This window comes from Hyperolius riggenbachi, chromosome 6 (genome assembly GCF_040937935.1).
Source record: "Hyperolius riggenbachi isolate aHypRig1 chromosome 6, aHypRig1.pri, whole genome shotgun sequence".
Lineage (NCBI taxonomy): Eukaryota > Metazoa > Chordata > Amphibia > Anura > Hyperoliidae > Hyperolius > Hyperolius riggenbachi.
This window is the reverse complement of record NC_090651.1, coordinates 258,414,377-258,433,444: the sequence shown is the minus strand read 5'-3', so window position 1 is coordinate 258,433,444 and position 19,068 is coordinate 258,414,377. Positions and strand designations below refer to the sequence as shown.

General features: G+C 44.7%; 1 protein-coding gene across 3 annotated transcripts in view; it reads left to right on the top strand.

Moving 5' to 3' along the window:
- The first annotated feature begins 90 nt into the window (after window positions 1–90).
- Window positions 91–19,068, top strand: part of C6H1orf159 (chromosome 6 C1orf159 homolog) — a 99,739-nt gene continuing 80,761 nt past the window's right edge. For 2 of the 3 annotated variants that reach the window (XM_068240745.1, XM_068240744.1), the window contains exons 1-2: window positions 92–281; window positions 16,371–16,433. The gene's annotated coding sequence lies outside the window, so the exon portion shown is untranslated. Of the gene's footprint in view, window positions 282–16,370; window positions 16,434–19,068 lie in introns of all 3 variants that reach the window. The other variant, XM_068240746.1, reaches the window with a different exon arrangement.

Sequence of the window (19,068 nt, the reverse complement as noted above, 5' to 3'; positions counted from 1 at the left end):
TAGGGCAGGTCTACTAGAACGCAAAACTACAACTCCCGTCATGCATTGGAAGGTAGATGTTCCCCTCCCTCCTCCACACAGGCGGGGAGTGCAACTGCTTTGTTACCTGCAGCAGCGGCGGGATGGGCAACAAGCTGAGGGACCGTGGGGGATGATGGGAAGCGTAGTTCAGCTGGCTGCTTCTCTGACGCCGGGAGCTAATAAGGTCGGTGGCTGGGAGACTACAAGTCCCAGAAAGAAGGGGATATTCCAGGTCTGAACGCTGACCGCTCGCTGTGAAGGTAAGACACGGGGGGATGCCGAGACTGCTGCATGCACTGGGGAGGGGATGTGTTGAGTGCTGTTGAAGGGTAGACACCGCACTCACTTTGTAATGAGACAACTTGTTGGAGGGGTGGGCAGTTTTGTTTCAAAGTTTAATCCAAGGGATAAGTACAACTATATCGATCTTGCTGTAACAAATAACCGAGGTGCGGGAAGTTGCACTCCACCCTAGGGCACGGCAGGTGGAAATTGGGTGATATTATTTTCTTCTCTCAATAAGCTGGCACAATTAGTGTCAGTGTGGCTCCTCCTAGCCATAGCGCAGGATTACTTGGCTGGGCTAGGTGTTCCTGTTTATGAATGAGCAGATAAATCAAATTTTTATGTCTGTTCAAAACTACTGCAGTCCTGCTTTTATATTTTTTTATTTTTTTTGTGTTTACCTGTGTAAAAGGTGTGTACACACCTGTGAAAGATGGGGATTGGGACGGGATCCCCTTGGGTGACATTGCTGGGCCATGCTGTAGATGTTATATGCTATGTTTCTATGTGAGCGGATCAGACAGTGGTGCAGTGGGTTTGTGATGTCACGCAGGGCTGGGTCTATTAACAATGGGGCCCCTGGGGAAAATTAACCAGGGACCTCCCCCCCCCCCCCCCCCAATAGATAGTCCCTGACCAAAAAAGCGGCAGTAGGGACCCTTTGTTGCACCCAAATTTCCCCACAGGACCCCATGGAACAGTTAAGTTGGGGGAAGACGCTCTGGGGCCTAGGGGCAATGGCCCCCTTTGCCGCTATGGTAGCACCGGCCCTGATGTCATGCGAGGGAACGGCATGCACTATTGAGTTGTCTGTAACTAAGGCAAGTTGATCCACTTGGTGGATTGCTTGTGGGTAAGGGGCTACTGTACACGTGTCCAGTGGCGTATCTAAGGAGCTGGGGGAACCAGTGTGAGTTTTACATGGAGGACCCAAGCGCTCTATTGATATGGAGCTCCTCACCCTCCAGCGCGCTCTGTGGTTCCCGCCTTGCTCAGCCAAAATATTTGATTTAGCCGAACATTGATTATGGGTTGGAAGAAAGTGGCAGTTTCGCTCCTCTCAGCCCGTCCTTATGAACACCCTTTTTCACTCCCTGCTTATTCCTGATACTGCACACCATGTGCAGGAGAGCTGCAACGAGTGTGCGCTTCAGGATAGTTGTAAAGACTTGTGCAGCATAGTTCATTTTGGTCAGTTTGGAGCTATTCACAATGCACTGCTATGGGTCAGTGTAAAAGAGGCAATAAGGAAAAAATGCATGTTATTTTAAACATCAGTTGACTTTTCAGTTATAACTGAAAGTAATTAATTTAGTGTAAAAGGACTTAAAGAGAATCTGTACTCTAAAATTCTTACAATAAAAAGCATACCATTCTATTCATTATGTTCTCCTGGGCCCCTCTGTGCTGTTTCTGCCACTCCCTGCTGCAATCCTGGCTTGTAATTGCCATTTTTATGCAGAGCCAGAGCACATTAGAACAGGTATTGGAACTTATAGGATGGAAGAAATAAGGATGAAAATGTTGTTGCAGAGTCTCTTTAAAGGGGCACTATGGCGTAAAATTTTTAAAATGCGTGCAAACATAGACAAATGAGTACGTTTTTTTTCTAGAGTAAAATGAGCCATAAATAACTTCTATCCCATGTTGCTTTCACTTACAGTAGGTAGTAGAAATCTGACAAGTGACAGGTTTTGGACTAGTCCATCTCTTCAAAGGGGATTCTCAGCAAGGCTTTAATCCTATATAAAGATATTCCCTAAAAAGGATTTAAACAATGATGCGAGCTTCTCTGTTCACTACACAGTTTTTTGGCAGTTGGACAGCGCAACTACCATTCACTAAGTGCTTTTGAAAATAAATAAATCCCTGAGCATCCCGCCCCCCCATGAAGAGATGGACTAGTCCAAAACCTGCCGCTTCTGTCATATTTCTACTACCTACTATAAGTGACGGCAACATAGGAGAAAATTAATTTATGGCTCATTTTACTCTGGAAAAAACATTTGTCTGTTTGCTCATATTTTAAATTTTTTTCGCCATAGAGCCCCTTTAAGGTGGCAACACACCTTACAATTTTTTAAATATCTGTTCAATTCAAGAATAGCAATCAACTTTTGTGACTGATTGTAACAAATCGAAAATCTGACCAAAGTACCACATACCTATGTTCAATCTTCCCCCAATCATGAATAAAATGATTGGAATTGTACATCAAGTAATTAACAATCCATCACCACACCTCACAGTCAGGTGATTACAAACACGTCCTCCGGGTTGAAGGAGGAAGCGTAGAAGTCATGTGACGCGACTTGGAACACAGAGTGAGATGGGTTAAAGAAGATGCCTGCTGGGTAAGTTTAACCCCCTTTCGCACACCTGGCCAGGGGCTTTAATCACCTGGATGAAATCGAATAAAACCCATTCGGATTTCGTCCGGTGAGCATCCCTGATTGGACCATGCCTTGTAAGGGTTTTTCGCCGTCTGCTGGATCAGCATGGATATATGAGGAGCAGGCTGGTGTACTTTATTTTCTGGTTGAACTCGATGGACATATGTCTTTTTTTCAACCCAAATAACTAACTATGTAAGGTAATGTCCATATTTCTCGATGGCTCAGTTCACATCACAGATACATTTATACACGTTATGCACATTTTAATTGAGAGATTTTTCACAATGCACTGCTATGGAAAGTTAGTTAGAGTGTGTGTGTGTGTGTGTGTGTGTGTGTGTGTGTGTGTGTGTGTGTGTGTTAAACGTCTACACCAACCACCACCTTGTACACAGCTCCACCTACCTATTTTCACTTCTGAGGGATCTGAGCACCTCATCTTGCAAATTATGGCTATAGCCAGGGCTGTGGAGTCAGTCCAAAAATCCTCCGACTCCTCAGTTTAGGATTCCACCGACTCCTCTAATTTGCATATTACAATTTTGTTGATTAAAAGTATGTAACATGAAATTCGTCTCTTAACTGCCAACGCTTAGGAATTTTACAAGACAACTGAAGTGAGAAGGATATGTAGACTACTATATTTATTCCCATTAGACTAAAACTAGTCCTTGGTAAGAGTACTTGTAAAAGGTACAAACCAGAACAAAGAACATCTATCAGGCCCTAGGCAATGTAAGTGTGGGTACATGTAAGTGATGTGCAGGTACTCTGCAGGGGAATGAGGAGATTCTTCCTCTATTACACATTCTTCATGCACAATCTGAACAAGGTTTATGGGTGACAGACAACACCTCTGTGTTCAATGTGCACAGCATTCTCAGTGGATTCCCTGCAGCTCTGTGGGGAGAGCATATGTAAGAGTATAGTGCTACTGTGTAACAAAGTAAACCTGAGACAGATGAAATTAAAGTTTTATACATACCTGGGGCTTCCTCCAGCCTACTTCAGGATAATCAGTCCCTCGTTGTCCTCCTCCACCACCTGGATCTTCTGCTATGAGTCCAGGTACTTGAGCCAGTCGGGCGTAGTGCGCATGCACACACTCCGCCGCCAGGAGCATACTACACCTGTGCAGCACTATTGCGCAGGTGCAGAATGTTCCTGGCTGTGGGAGCGGCATGTGGCCGGACAGCGCTGACTGGCTGAATTACCAGGACTCATAGCAGAAGATCCGGGTGGTGGAGGACAGCGAGGGACTGATTAGCCTGAAGAGGGCTGGAGGAAGCCCCACGTATGTATAAAACTTTACTTTTCATCCGTCTCAGGTACCCTTTAATTTGAAGTCACCAAACCAAATTTTAACAACATATCAAATTATTTGATTTCATCAGCAAAGGGAGTGCATACATTTGCATAAATCAGCATCAGTGCAGAATTATTTCCATCTCATTGACCATCTCTATCAGGGCTGTGGAGTCGGTCCAAAAATCCACCGACTCCGACTCCTCAGTTTAGGATTCCTACGACTCCGACTCCTCTAATTTGCATATTACAATTTTGTTGATTAAAAGTATGTAACATGAAATTCGTCTCTTAACTGCCAACGCTTAGGAATTTTACAAGACAACTGAAGTGAGAAGGATATGTAGACTACTATATTTATTCCCTTTAGACTAAAACTAGTCCTTGGTAAGAGTACTTGTAAAAGGTACAAACCGGAACAAAGAACATCTATCAGGCCCTAGGCAATGTAAGTGTGGGTACATGTAAGAATGATGTGCAGGTACTCTGCAGGGGAATGAGGAGATTGTAAACAGACAACACCTCTGTGTTCAATGTGCACAGCATTCTCAGTGGATCCCCTGCAGCTCTGTGGAGAGTGCATATGTAGAGTATAGTACTACTGTATAACAAAGTAAACCTGAGACAGATGAAATTAAAGTTTTTTATACATACCTGGGGCTTCCTCCAAGGCTCCAGCCGCCTTCAGGATAATCAGTCCCTCGTTGTCCTCCTCCACCACCTGGATCTTCTGCTATGAGTCCAGGTAATTGAGCCAGTCAGGCGTAGTGCGCATGCACACACTCCGCCGCCAGGAGCATACTACACCTGTGCAGCACTATTGCGCAGGTGCAGAATGTTCCTGGCTGTGGGAGCGGCATGCGGCCGGACAGCGATGACTGGCTGAATTACCAGGACTCATAGCAGAAGATCCGGGTGGTGGAGGACAGTGAGGTACTGATTAGCCTGAAGGGGGCTGGAGGAAGCCCCAGGTATGTATAAAACTTTACTTTTCATCCGTCTCCGTTACCCTTTAATTTGTAGTCACCAAACCACATTTTAATAACATATCAAATTATTTTATTTCATCAGCAAAGGGAGTGCATACATTTGCATAAATCAGCATCAATGCAAGATTATTTCCATCTCGTTGACCATCTCTATTAGTGACACAGCTACACATCAGGCTTTATTCTTACAGCATAGATGTTATTTAGTATATATAAGAGATTCCTGTGTACACATCATATATACAGTCACAATCAGATATGTATATCTGACCTTAAAAATACGGGGACTGCTTTATTGAAGCAGCACAAGTAACTAACTTTGATTGGTTTATTTCATTTTTGTGGACTAAGCACAGCTATTACTGTATATATACTGTATATATACATTATTTTTAATGACTATTATCTGAGAAATAGAACATTTTATCATAATTTCTATTTTAATTACAGTTACAAATTCATTAGGAGTCGGAGTCGGTGCATTTTTTCCTGACTTTTCCTGAAATTGCCCGACTCCACGACTCCGACTCCACAGCCCTGGCTATAGCGACACACAAATCGCTAGCGATTGCAATAGCATTTTGCACTTTCTAGTGGGTTCCAGGCCTTCCACAGGAAATGATTATCAACCTTCCAAATCTGATTAGCACCATGAAAGTTCTGGTTCAGCCCGCAAGGCTACTGCTTGGTATCGAGAAATAAAGTAGAAAAAAAGTGCCTTGTCAAATTTTCACTTTACAGCTACAGCAATGACATGCTGCTAGAAAATACAGTGCAGCTAGAAAGTATGTTGCTGATAATACCTATAGTGGGAGGCTGTACACTTTAGCGATGTTTATTACCAGCAGCACAGTTTGTGTGTTAAAAATTATTTGGGATCATTTTAGGCAACACACCTATCCTGTGGATAATGATCAGGTAAGTGGAAGAGGTTTGCAGCTCTCATCTAGATAACAGACCATAGCAAGGATTGCCAAGTTTAGTGAAATTGCAGCCATACAGGAATAGTTTTTAGTAGTAAATCAGTAAAGGGACAGCTTCTGCTTTCGTATTTTTTAATCCTTTTTTGGGGGGGTTCTAGTAGACAGACCCATATGATCATTTTTGCTATAGAGTAGCAAACGGTGTTTATTGAATTAAGACAGTGTTTTCTTGATCACTAATGAACAACATAAGTTCAGTATTTTCCACAGCTTCTTTTTTTCTCCATCAAACTGATTTTCCTGCCAGTGTGGCTGTCACTTTGCAGTTCAGTTTCAAAAGACCCAGAGGGTCCTGGACTTTACTTTTGTTAAAAAGTGGATACCCAGCCTGTAACTGAAAATCCTGCAGCCCACCTGTAAAAGAAAGTTATAGTTACCTGTGCTGTCTTCCACTAAGTTGCCCGAAGACCCCCAAATCACCCGACTTCCAGCTCACGGCTTCCTGAAGAACTCAAAGGAGAGTGAATAGAAAGGGGAAAAGTAGGAAATGAGAGGGTGACAAATTGACACAAGCCATTCTATTAGTCTAAAAAATTGACTTTTGACTAATGTCAAATTTTTAAAGGAGTGATTACGGGAATTGGGGGCGCATCAAGGATTCATTGCACAAATGGGAGCACTAGAACTGTGCCTCACTAATGTGGCATCTCCCATAATTTATTTATATAGCATTGACCTCTTCTGCAGCATACATAGCCATGTAACTGTCCCTCGGAGGGGCTCAGTGTATTCACATCTATAATCACATTGTAGTTTAGGGCCAATTTATGGGGGAAGCCAATTAACTTATCTGTATGTTTTTTGGAACACGTTTGTTTTCTATTACACTCCACTACTTGACCATCCAGCTATAACGTCAACCCACTCTGCTTAAAATTAAAAAGTGTCACTATTGTGAAAATTAGTAAAATGTAAAATGCATGTGTATACATACTTATAAGAAATACATTGCTCAAAGATTAAAATGCATTTCACAAGCCATTGTAGATAAAACTCCTCTTAGGTGAAACCACAGTGGGAAGGACTTTCTGGCTGAAGAATAGTTTTCCATTACCCAGGACAGCCAAGTATCAATGCCTGATGAATGTATTTAAATCTGACTACCTAGCTGTATGAATTTGTTCTGATGAGTCTTATGCTTTTGTAGCCAAGGAGATGGAAACTATGGTACAGGGAGTGCAGAATTATTAGGCAAATGAGTATTTTGACCACATCATCCTCTTTATGCATGTTGTCTTACTCTAAGCTGTATAGGCTCGAAAGCCTACTACCAATTAAGCATATTAGGTAATGTGCATCTCTGTAATGAGAAGGGGTGTGGTCTAATGACATCAACACCCTATATCAGGTGTGCATAATTATTAGGCAACTTCCTTTCCTTTGGCAAAATGGGTCAAAAGAAGGACTTGACAGGCTCAGAAAAGTCAAAAATAGTGAGATATCTTGCAGAGGGATGCAGCACTCTTAGAATTGCAAAGCTTCTGAAGCGTGATCATCGAACAATCAAGCGTTTCATTCAAAATGGTCAACAGGGTCGCAAGAAGCGTGTGGAAAAACCAAGGCGCAATTAACTGCCCATGAACTGAGAAAAGTAATTCCAAAGCGAAGCAGGCACACCATCCGTTTCTTGGGGTGCTTGGTGAGGTGGTATAGGCAATACCAAACTCGTAAGTCAATCTTAAAGATCTCACCAGCACACAGCAGTTCAAAGCACACCCTTTATTGTGCCAGTATCCACAAAGTTCCAACAATTGTTTCGGGGGCCACGCAGGGTCCCCTTTTATCAAGGCATATGGTTACATCGCACATACATAACGATTCCTCTATATACACTCCTACCACCCAATACCCCACCCGAAAGCTGTGACCTCACAAATGACATCATGGTTATTAGCATAGATAAACACAATCTGTATTGTCCAACTGTAAATCTATGGGCTGTTTATACCAAATTCATATCTCTGAGTATACCTCCTGTAACTTATTTTCTGCACCTGCCGTCATCAGGTGCACCCAGATCGCTACTGGCACGTTACAGTCCTAATTGAATGTATTCAAACTTCCAATACCTTCCCCCTCCGTCCGTTATCTGCTCATCACCGTCCTAATCCGGCAGAGCGCTCCCTGCTGATGCCGCTTGTGGGCGTGGTTTCCGCGCATCTAAATCACTCTATAGGATATTATAGGATATTACCATGCTGATGCGCTATGACGCGTATGCGGCTCCCACTGGTAACGTGCCAGTAGCGATCTGGGTGCACCTGATGACGGCAGGTGCAGAAAATAAGTTACAGGAGGTATACTCAGAGATATGAATTTGGTATAAACAGCCCATAGATTATTTACAGTTGGACAATACAGATTGTGTTTATCTATGCTAATAACCATGATGTCATTTGTGAGGTCACAGCTTTCGGGTGGGGTATTGGGTGGTAGGAGTGTATATAGAGGAATCGTTATGTATGTGCGATGTAACCATATGCCTTGATAAAGGGGGACCCTGCGTGGCCCCCGAAACAATTGTTGGAACTTTGTGGATACTGGCACAATAAAGGGTGTGCTTTGAACTGCGGTGTGCTGGTGAGATCTTTAAGATGAACTGAGAAAAGTCAAGCGTGCAGCTGCCAAGATGCCACTTGCCACCAGTTTGGCCATATTTCAGAGCTGCAACATCACTGGAGTGCCCAAAAGCACAAGGTGTGCAATACTCAGAGACATGGCCAAGGTATTAAAGGCTGAAAGACGACCACCACTGAACAAGACACACAAGCTGAAACGTCAAGACTGGGCCAAGAAATATCTCAAGACTGATTTTTCTAAGGTTTTATGGACTGATGAAATTAGAGTGAGTCTTGATGGGCCAGATGGATGCATTGGTAAAAGACAGAGAGCTCCAGTCCGACTCAGACGCCAGCAAGGTGGAGGTGGAGTACTGGTTTGGGCTGGTATCCTCAAAGATGAGCTTATGGGGCCTTTTCGGGTTGAGGATGGAGTCAAGCTCAACTCCCAGTCCTACTGCCAGTTTCTGGAAGACACCTTCTTCAAGCAGTGGTATAGGAAGAAGTCTGCATCCCTCAAGAAAAACATGATTTTCATGCAGGACAATGCTCCATCACACGCGTCCAAGTACTCCACAGCGTGGCTGGCAAGAAAGGGTATAAAAGAAGAAAAACTAATGACATGGCCTCCTTGTTCACCTGATCTGAACCCCATTGAGAACCTGTGGTCCATCATAAAATGTGAGATTTACAAGGAGAGAAAACCGTACACCTCTCTGCACAGTGTTTGGGAGGCTGTGGTTGCTGCTGCACGCAATGTTGATGGTGAACAGATCAAAACACTGACAGAATCCATGGATGGCAGGCTTTTGGGTGTCCTTGCAAAAAAAGGTGGCTATATTGGTCACTGATTTGTTTTTGAATGTCAGAAATGTATATTTGTGAATGTTGAGATGTTCTATTGGTTTCACTGGTAAAAATAAATAATTGAAATGGGTATATATTTGTTTTTTGTTAAGTTGCCTAATAATTATGCACAGTAATAGTCACCTGCACACACAGATATCCCCCTAAAATAGCTAAAACTAAAAACAAACTAAAAACTACTTTCAAAAATATTCAGCTTTGATATTGAGTTTTTTTTGGGTTCATTGAGAACCTGGTTGTTGTTGTTCAATAATACAATTATTCCTCAAAAATACAACTTGCCTAATAATTCTGCACTCCCTGTATACTAGTAGAATGGGCTCCGATGTTTTCCAGAGGGGACTTTTTAAAATTCATAGGCTGAAAGAACAGCCTGTTTTACATACAGAAATGGTGTTCTTAGACGCTTTCTGCCATCCACAGTGTCGCGCGTATATCTGATTGGACAATCCTGTATAGAGTGGTGACTGGATAGTGTAATGGATAAGGGCTCTGCCTCTACACAGGAAAACAGGGTTTGAATCTCAGCTCTTGTTCAGTAAGCCAGCACCTATTCAGTAGGAGTTCTTGGGTGAGACTCCCTAATGCTGGATACACACCATGAGTTTCCGCGTCGAATGCGTCCATCGATACGTGTCGATTCGAGCATTTCCGAACGAATTTCGATGATTTTTAGGTCGATTGCCATGTAAAGTATGGCAAATCGACCTAACGATCCATCGAAGCTTGAATCGGACATGTTGGAAATAATTGAATCGATGCGTATCGACGGACGCATCGAACGCGGAAACGCATGGTGTGTATCCAGCATAACACTGCTACTGCCTACAGGTGTTCTAGTGGCTGCCTCGCAAGTGTTTGAGTCATATAAGAGAAAAGCGCTATACAAATATAGGAATTATTAAAAGAAATTTGGGGGGGGAGGGGGTTTGCATTGCATTGACCATCTATACTAGGAGGGCTGTGGAGACGGTACAAAAAAGCCCTCAGATTTCTCAGTTTGAGACCTCCAACTCCAGGTTTCCAAAATGGCTCCGACTCCACCAGGGCTGTAGATTTGGTACGAAAATATTTCAGCTCCTTCGTTTATGAAACCACTGACTCCAACTCAGACTCCAGGTACCTAAAATTGCTTCGACTCCAACTTCACAGCCCTGTATACTAGATCCTACAGATAAGACAAGACAAATAACATTTAAATTGCGCTTTTCTCCTGGCGGACTCAAAGTCAATGAGTTGTTAATAATTCCAGGTTGCATGCATATTTAACCACATGAGGAACACAGTCTCAGGGGGTGGTTAGAGGGAAAAATAGATGCAATCAATGCACTGGAGAGATGATCGGAAGGGGGTCTGAGGGTTTGGCCGAGTGATCAGGAGCCCACACGGGGCAAATTAGGGCCTGATCTGATGGGTAGGTGTGCTAGGGGGTGACAGGTGGTGACAGGAGGTGATTGATGGGTGTCTCAAGGTGTGATTAGAGGGGGGAAATAGATGCAAGCAATGCACTGGCGAGGTGATCAGGGCTGGGGTCTGAGGGCGTTCTGAGGGTGTGGGCGAGTGATTGGGTGCCCTAGGGGCAGATAGGGGTCTAATCTGATGGGTATCAGTGACAGGGGCTGATTGATGGGTGATCAGTGGGTGATTAGATGGCAGAACAGATGTAAACAATGCACTTTGGAGGTGATCTGAGGGTAGGTCTGGGGCAATCTGATGGTGTGGGTGGGTGATCAGATTGCCCGCAAGGGGCAGGTTAGGGGCTGATTGATAGGTGGCAGTGACAGGGGGTAATTGACAGGTGATCAGTGGGTTATTACAGGTAAGAAAGGATGTAAATAATGCACTGGCGAATTGATAAAGGGGGGGGTCTGCGGGCAATCTGAGCGTGTGGGCGGGTGATTGGGTGCCCGCAAGGGGCAGATTAGGGTCTAATCTGATGGGTAACAGTGACAGGTGGTGATAGGGGGTGATTGATGGGTAATTAGTGGGTGTTTAGGGTAGAGAACAGATGTAAACACTGCACTTGGGAGGTGATCTGATGTCTGATCTGCAGGCGATCTATTGGTGTGGGTGGGTGATCAGATTGCCCTCAAGGGGCAGGTTAGGGGCTGATTGATGGGTGGCAGTGACAGGGGGTGATTGACGGGTGATTGACAGGTGATCAGTGGGTTATTACAGGGGGGATAGAGGCATACAGTACATGAGGGGGGGGGGGGGTCTGGGGAGAATCTGAGGGGTGGGGTGATCAGGAGGGAGCAGGGGGCAGTTTATGGTTAAAAAAAAGCGTTGACAGAAAGTGACAGGGAGTGATTGATGGGTGATTAGGGGGGTGATTGGGTGCTAAAAGTGGTCTGGGAGGTGGGCAGGGGGGGTCTGAGGGGTGCTGTGGGCGATCAAGGGGCAGGGGGGGGAATCAGTGTGCTTGGGTGCGACATAGGGTGGCTGCAGCCTGCCCTGGTGGTCCCTCGGACACTGGGACCACCAGGGCAGGAGGCAGCATGTATAATAGGCTTTGTATACATTACAAAGCCCATCATACACATCCATGGCGGTGATCGGGCAGCTAGTAACCCACCAGCGCTTCTGAACGGCCGGCGGGTTACAGCGTGAGGGGGGCGGAGCCAGTCGCCGGCGGCTGATCGCGTCACGAATGACGCGATCGCCGCATAATCACGCCTGCCGCCTCCGCCGATGGGCGTATTGCGGTCGTTTAGGCCCAGTCTTTGCCGCTGCCCATCGGCTGGGGGCGGTCGGCAAGTGGTTAATGGTAATTATGCATGGCTTGAAATTGGGCCAGTGGATTTATTGGTAACTGATTAAAAATATCTGCAAAACACCGCACCCTTGTTTTTTTTTTTTTCCTCCAGGGAATTTAAGCAAACCATCTGAACAAAACTTGTATGATTTACCCCCTTGCATCACAATACATTTTATCGTTTTTTAAGCACAGATATGATCGAGTATTGATCAGGATGCCCCTACTGATAGCTTTGTACTTCTCAATGTAGTACAATGTCATGAAGCCATAGATTGCTTCTTGCTGCCCACTGCACTACAGCCTTGCTAGATGTATGTAGAACAGGCCTTGACTCATCAGTGTTTTGATAAGTGGGGAAAAAAAATCAAACTCTCAAAGAGGGCCTTACTTTCTAGTATATTTACATTACATTTGATAATTTTAATACAAGGCCTTTTGCACATGCTACATGGTTCTTGGCTGAAGCAGCTAGTCTGGGCTGCCTTTGCCGAAAATGTAGCATGTGTACAGCAGCACCTGATCCTATTCGAAGCATCAGAAAGCAATCGGCCTTATGAATTGTCTCAGCTGAAGGCATTGTTCTTTTGCTCACCCCACCCACTCTGTGCTGCTTTGTTGTGTGATGCACAGTTAGCCCTCCATAGCAACAGAACGGGTCACTAGCCTATGGGCTGGCAACATATCATTACAGAAACTATAAAGCGGGATGGCCCGCACATCAGTACCAAAAATTGCGGTCCTTTTTGTTTTATTCAAAAGTCCATGGTAACAAAACAATTGTTTAGGGCCACGCAGAGTCCCCTTTATGTCCTCCTGTGGTGATCCTGCCTTGTCATTGCACCGAAACAATTGTTGGCTAATTACCATGGACATTTGAATAAATCATAAGGATTGTAATTCTTGCTACAGGTTTGCAGGACATATCCTCTTTATCATTGAAAGTCCCCTGGCCCAGCACACATTATGGAAAGTCTCTCCCTGAACTGTTGCCTAGGTCCACGCTGCATTGGGTTCCTGCTGTGCATGGTAAAGCTCCATCACTCAGGACTATGTTATGTCAGACATGGAATTATCGTGTACCTGAACATGTATTCTTGGAGCCTGTGCTCTTGGCGTAGAATCCATTAATATGTCCGTTGATCCGCTGCCTTCCGATCCTGTCAATGGTTTGTTTTCAGTGCAAATGTGAACCTAGCCTTACCCCCAATATTCTATGCTTCCCAACCAGCCCTGAAACTGTGGACCTCTACCTCCAAGCATTACCAGGTCAAGATCTGCAAGGAGTTTGTATGTCTGTCCCCCCCCCCCCCCCCCTGCCATGGCTGAGTGGGTTTTCTCCAGGCACTCTGGTTTCCTCCCACACTTCAAAACATACAGATAAGTTAATTGGCTTCCCCCTAGATTTGCCCTAGACTATAATACTTGCACTACATGATATAGATATGACTATGGTAGGGACTAGATTGTGAGCCCCTCTGAGGGACCGTTGGTGACAAGACAATATACTCTGTACAGTGCAACAAGACATTGGAAATGCTTAGCACTACTGACAATGTATTGCTTCATTCACTTGACTCCACAAAGCATGCTTAAAGAGTCCAGCTTGTGCATAGCATGCAGTATAAAAAGTGATACTTTATCGTGAGCAGCGTTGTGGGGCTGTGGAATGACAGTGGGTGCCCCAGGGTGCACGGCCTGATGACCGCTTTGCTTAATCAGCTTCTCCTGAGGCTTAAAAGTGCACACTATGTAAGTATCACAATAAATATCACTTTTTATACTGTATGCCAGAGGTGCCCACACTTTTTGGGCTTGTGAGCTACTTTAAAAAAATTAGCAAATCAAAATAATCTACCTATGTACAATTTTAGGAGCACAATTGTATATACAAAATGAAAAATGTAGTGGGGTCGGGATTTACCATGAAGCCCTTCACAATCTACCTAATGGGCACCCCTGCTGTATGCTATGCACAAGATTGACTCTTTAGGCATGCTTTGTTCAGTAAGCCAGCACCTATTCAGTAGGAGACCTTAGGCAAGTCTCCCTAACACTGCTACTGCCTCTAGAGCGTGTCCTAGTGGCTGCAGCTCTGGCGCTTTGAGTCCGCCAGGAGAAAAGCGCGATATAAATGTTATTTGTCTTGTCTTGTTTTGTCTTTGTGAAGTCAAGTGAATGAAGCAATAAATTATCAGTAGTGCAAAGCAGTTCTACTGTCGTCTTGTTGTTGCATTGAACTGCTTTGGCTTTGAGCACACTGACAAGCTGCACACAGCAGCCTCAGTCATCCTTTCCACCATCTTTGATCTTTGAGTGCCAGCCCACTGTGCTCTCGTGTTGTTGATAATCTGTACAGCGCTGCGTAATATGTCGGCGCTAAATAAATACTTAAATAGAAACCGAGGTGGGTTTTAAGAATGCTATTAGGACACAGAGGCTGGTTCTGCATACAATGACCAGCCTCTGTTACTATACTGTGCCCCCCCCCCCCCCCACGCTCTGCTGTCCCCCAGAAGAAAAACCGCAGTGCTAGCGACATGCAGCTTGTTGCTAGCCGGCTGTTTGCATCCAGGTAGTCATTTACTGCCGCTCCCCTGCGTCCTCTATAGTGCCGCTCCCTGCCAGCTTCCCTTCCCGCGATTGGAGGGGAGCGGCGCTATAGAGTAGGCGGGGGAGAGGCGGTAAATGACAGCCTGGATGTAAACAGCCGGCTAGCGACAAGGTGCATGTCGCTAGCACAGCGGTTTTTGTGTTTTTTTTCCTGGGGGACAGCAGAGCGCAGGGGGGGGGGGGGGGCACAGTATAGTAACAGAGGCTGGTTAATGTATGCAGAACCAGCCTCTGTGTCCAAATGGCACTCTTAAAACCCACCTCGGGCTCTTTTTAAAGAAACCCTTAACAAAAAAAAAGTTCCCGTGGGGGAAGCCTCCAGATCCTATCGAGGCTTCCCCCGTCCTCCTGTGTCCCACGGCGGTCTCGAAGTGCCCCTCCGAACAGCGGGGATGTAAATGCTTACCCTCCTGGCTCCAGCGCAGGCGTAGTATCGGCTCTCTGGAGATGCGCAGAAATAGCCGATTGCTGTCGGCCCACTCTACTGCGCAGGCGCAGGTCTCCTTTGGCAGAGATCTGCTCATTTCCGAGTCGAGAGCCGCAACAGCGCCCCTGCTGGAGCCAGAAAAGGTAAATATTGCACAGCCTGACATTGTCGGCTGTGCTTTCCGTGGGCCACAGGAGGACGGGGGAATCCTCATTAGGATCCAGAGACTTCCCGCTGAGCGCCTCAGTGTTGATACTGGCAGATGCTGTTTACTCCTAACTGTTATCGCCTGATGAAGCGGGTTTGTACCCCACAAAACGCGTTGCACTTTATTTGGAGTATCCAATAAAATAGTGTTGACTGAAAATCCACAGTCGTATGTTCTGCTTGGAGGAGGCAAGTCCACCACTGCCTCCTCTATTACCAAGATTGGTTTTTAAGCTCTTTTCGTTTTTTTTGTTTTTTGTTTTTTTTTTTAATCCTGTTGGCGCATCTGTTATCCTATTATCTACATTGAGTCCACCCTTGGTGGAGGGTTGTACCCTTCCTTCTTCTAATACAGAGAGCGACTTTTTTTTTAATCCTGAGTGGGGTCAGGACAATCTCCCCACCTGCTTTGACAGTGGTTGCCTAATTGGTAACCCTGGTTTGTGAGTATTAAATTAATATTATAACTTCCAATCATACATTACCAGTACATACTGTAACTAGACTATATTGGGCTCTTGGTGTTCTCTTGCTTTCTTATCATTTTTCTTTTTGTTTATTATTGTAATGTCTTAAAATGTAATGAACATCTGACTGTTACCAATTGCTTTGCAATAAACACATAGGTTCTTTTCACTTTGCTTTTCAGTAATTTAACATTGTGAACAGTGTGAATAGAATAAGCACTATCCTCTTGCTGTGGTAGCAACACAGAGGAAGGAAGTATAAACCTTCCAGCCATAATGTTCATGCCTTTGAAAAGCCCCTGTGAAATAGTTACTAGCATTCACTTACACCATTGCCTTCTGGAATTTTTCAGTTGTAAAAGAAGTGATGTAAAGATTTGTTTATCTGATGTGAACACTGCACTTTTACCTGCTAAGTTTATTTTTAGAGGCAGTTTGCACATTGACTGTAAACAAACATGAGCTGTTTAGCACAAGGTCTTTGCTTTTCTTTCCAGCACACCTCCAGGAATGCAGTATCCCTTGATCTGAGTGAGCTGAATTTAATGACACCTTGAAGGGTAAGTGTACTTTTAAGCAGCGTACACACGCCGGACTTTAGGCAACGACGGGTCCGTCGTTGCCTCCCGCTGGGTGGGCGTGCCAGCGACAGTCCGGCGTGTGTACGCTCTGTCGTCAGACTGATACGGCTGTTTCTGAGCGATCCGCCCGGCGGATCGCTCAGAAACAGCCGTATCAGTCTGACAGAGCGTACACACGCCGGACTGTCGCTGGCACGCCCACCCAGCGGGAGGCAACGACGGACCCGTCGTTGCCTAAAGTCCGGCGTGTGTACGGACCTTTAACTTGACCGTACCAGTATATAAAAACTGTATACCTGTATAGAAAAACTATAGAAGAGGTCCCTCATTGATAATGAAAACAAACTGTTTTACATTTTTTTTATATTAAAACTGGCTTGGCCACCAGAGGTGCAATTTTGGAGGAGTAGTATGGCAGCAAACCGGTTGAAGAATTGCCTTGTGGTATTGCCTATTGAGTAAAATTGCTAAAGCATTACATTTGCAGTACTGGTGAAGAATTACTTTGTAATGTTAATCAGTTGACAGTGCATGTATTAAGTGATAAAGATGCTAATCCTGCATTCAAAACTTTTTCTGCTGTTATGGTTTGGAGTTATCACATACCTTAGGAGCACTGACCCTTTAAGTGCCATTACCAAACAGTTGCATGCTGGGGTGTTTTTATTTTTAACATATTCCTCCTTTTCCCTTTATTTCCCCCTCCTTCTAATGACATAAGACAGTGCACATCCTAGTATAGACCTCAGTGGGAAAGTCTGAAGACTCTGGGAGGAGGGCGGGTAATGAATACACAATTCGCAAGAGGAAAAACGTGAGGGAGGAAATGCCAGGAGGTCAAAGGTAACAAAGATGGAAACTGCCTAGAATAGGATTCTCTGCTTTTCCTTCATAAAATTCACAGGAACCATAACGTGGACAGTGCAATACATCTGTTATATACTGTAAGTAGATAAATACTAGTTCTACTTACATATGTGTTTTGTTTTTTATTTCTAGGTTGGCATAGGTGTCACTTGTTCTTTAACTTTTAGATCTTTAGCTGCAAACTTTGAATCCTGTTAGGCTTCCAGCATCTAAATACCACTTTGCAGCCAGTCAAGTGATCATTCGATGTATGGCCATATCGACCATTCGCTAGATCAGAGAGCGATGGATTGCCTGGCCACTGCACAGCGATTTCCAACAGATTCCAGCATGAAATCTATTGGTTATTGTTCTTGCTCTGCATCCCTCTCCCTGGGCTAAAGCCTTACCTCTCCTCTGGCATGATTGTTGTCCACCTCTGGTGTTTAAGGTCATAGCATATGTGCTGTGAGAGAAGATGGAGGAGAGGGGCTGACCGGCGGAATATAAGAGGAAGTGGCCTCCAGCTAAGCTAACATGAGCTGCGGGGGGAGCTAGAGGCTGCGGACCGGCAGAAAACAGCCCGCAGACCGGGGGCTTAAAGGGACACTTAAGTCAAACAAAAAAAATGAGATTTACTCACGTAGGGCTTCCAATAGCCCCCTGCAGCTGTCCGGTGCCCTTGCCGTCTCCCTCCGATCCTCCTGGCCCCGCCAGCAGTCACTTCCTGTTTCGGTGACAGGAGCTGACAGGCTGGGGACGCGAGTGATTCTTCGCGTTCCCAGACACATTAGCACCCTCTATGCTGCTATATGGTATATGATATATGCTATAGCAGCATAGATGGCGCTATTGTGGCCAGGAACGCGAAGAATCACTCGCGTCCCCAGCCTGTCAGCTCCTGTCACCTAAACAGGAAGTGGCTGCCGGCGGGGCCAGGAGGATCGGAGGGAGATGGCGAGGGCACCGGACAGCTGCAGCGGGCTATTGGAAGCTCTAGGTGAGTAAAACTCCATTTTTTATTATTTTTTTACTTAAGTATCCCTTTAAAGAACAAGCGACACCCATGCTAACCTAGTAATAAAAAACACATATATAAGTAGATAAATACTACCTCTACTTACATAACAGATGTATTGTGCTATCCACATAATGATTCCTGTGAATTTTATAAAGGAAAAGCAGAAAATCCTATTGCAGGCAGTGGCCATTTTGCCAAGCTAATGCTGACATCATATCCTTCCTGACTCTGGTTTTCCCCCCTCCCTTCTCTTGCTCATTGTGTATTCATTAGCTGCCCTCCTCCCAGAGTCTTTTTTTCTTTTCTTTTTTTTTTTTTTTTTTTTTTTTTTTTTTATACACATCCAATCACTGAGTCACCTCAGCCTTGCTTGTAAACACAAGTGATCAGCTAGGCAGGGAAATACCGGTAAATGAAAGAGGATAAAAAGTACTCCCAGCATTTAACTTTTTGGCACTAGGGCCAGTGCTCCTAAAGTATGTGATAACTCCAAACCATAACAGCAGAAAAAGTTTTGAATGCAGGATTAGCATCTTTATCACTTATTACACTCAGACCAGTTGCTGTTGAAATTGTATTTTTATGGTGACAATACCGCTTTAAATGGATCACTCACAAATTTCAGGTTTCTTTTTGTAAAAGCATAGTAATAATAATCTGTGCAAGCGGGATATATTGCCTCCTCACACTTACCATAGATATTCAATATTTTTCCACCAAAAAACTATTAAAGCACAACTGAAGTGA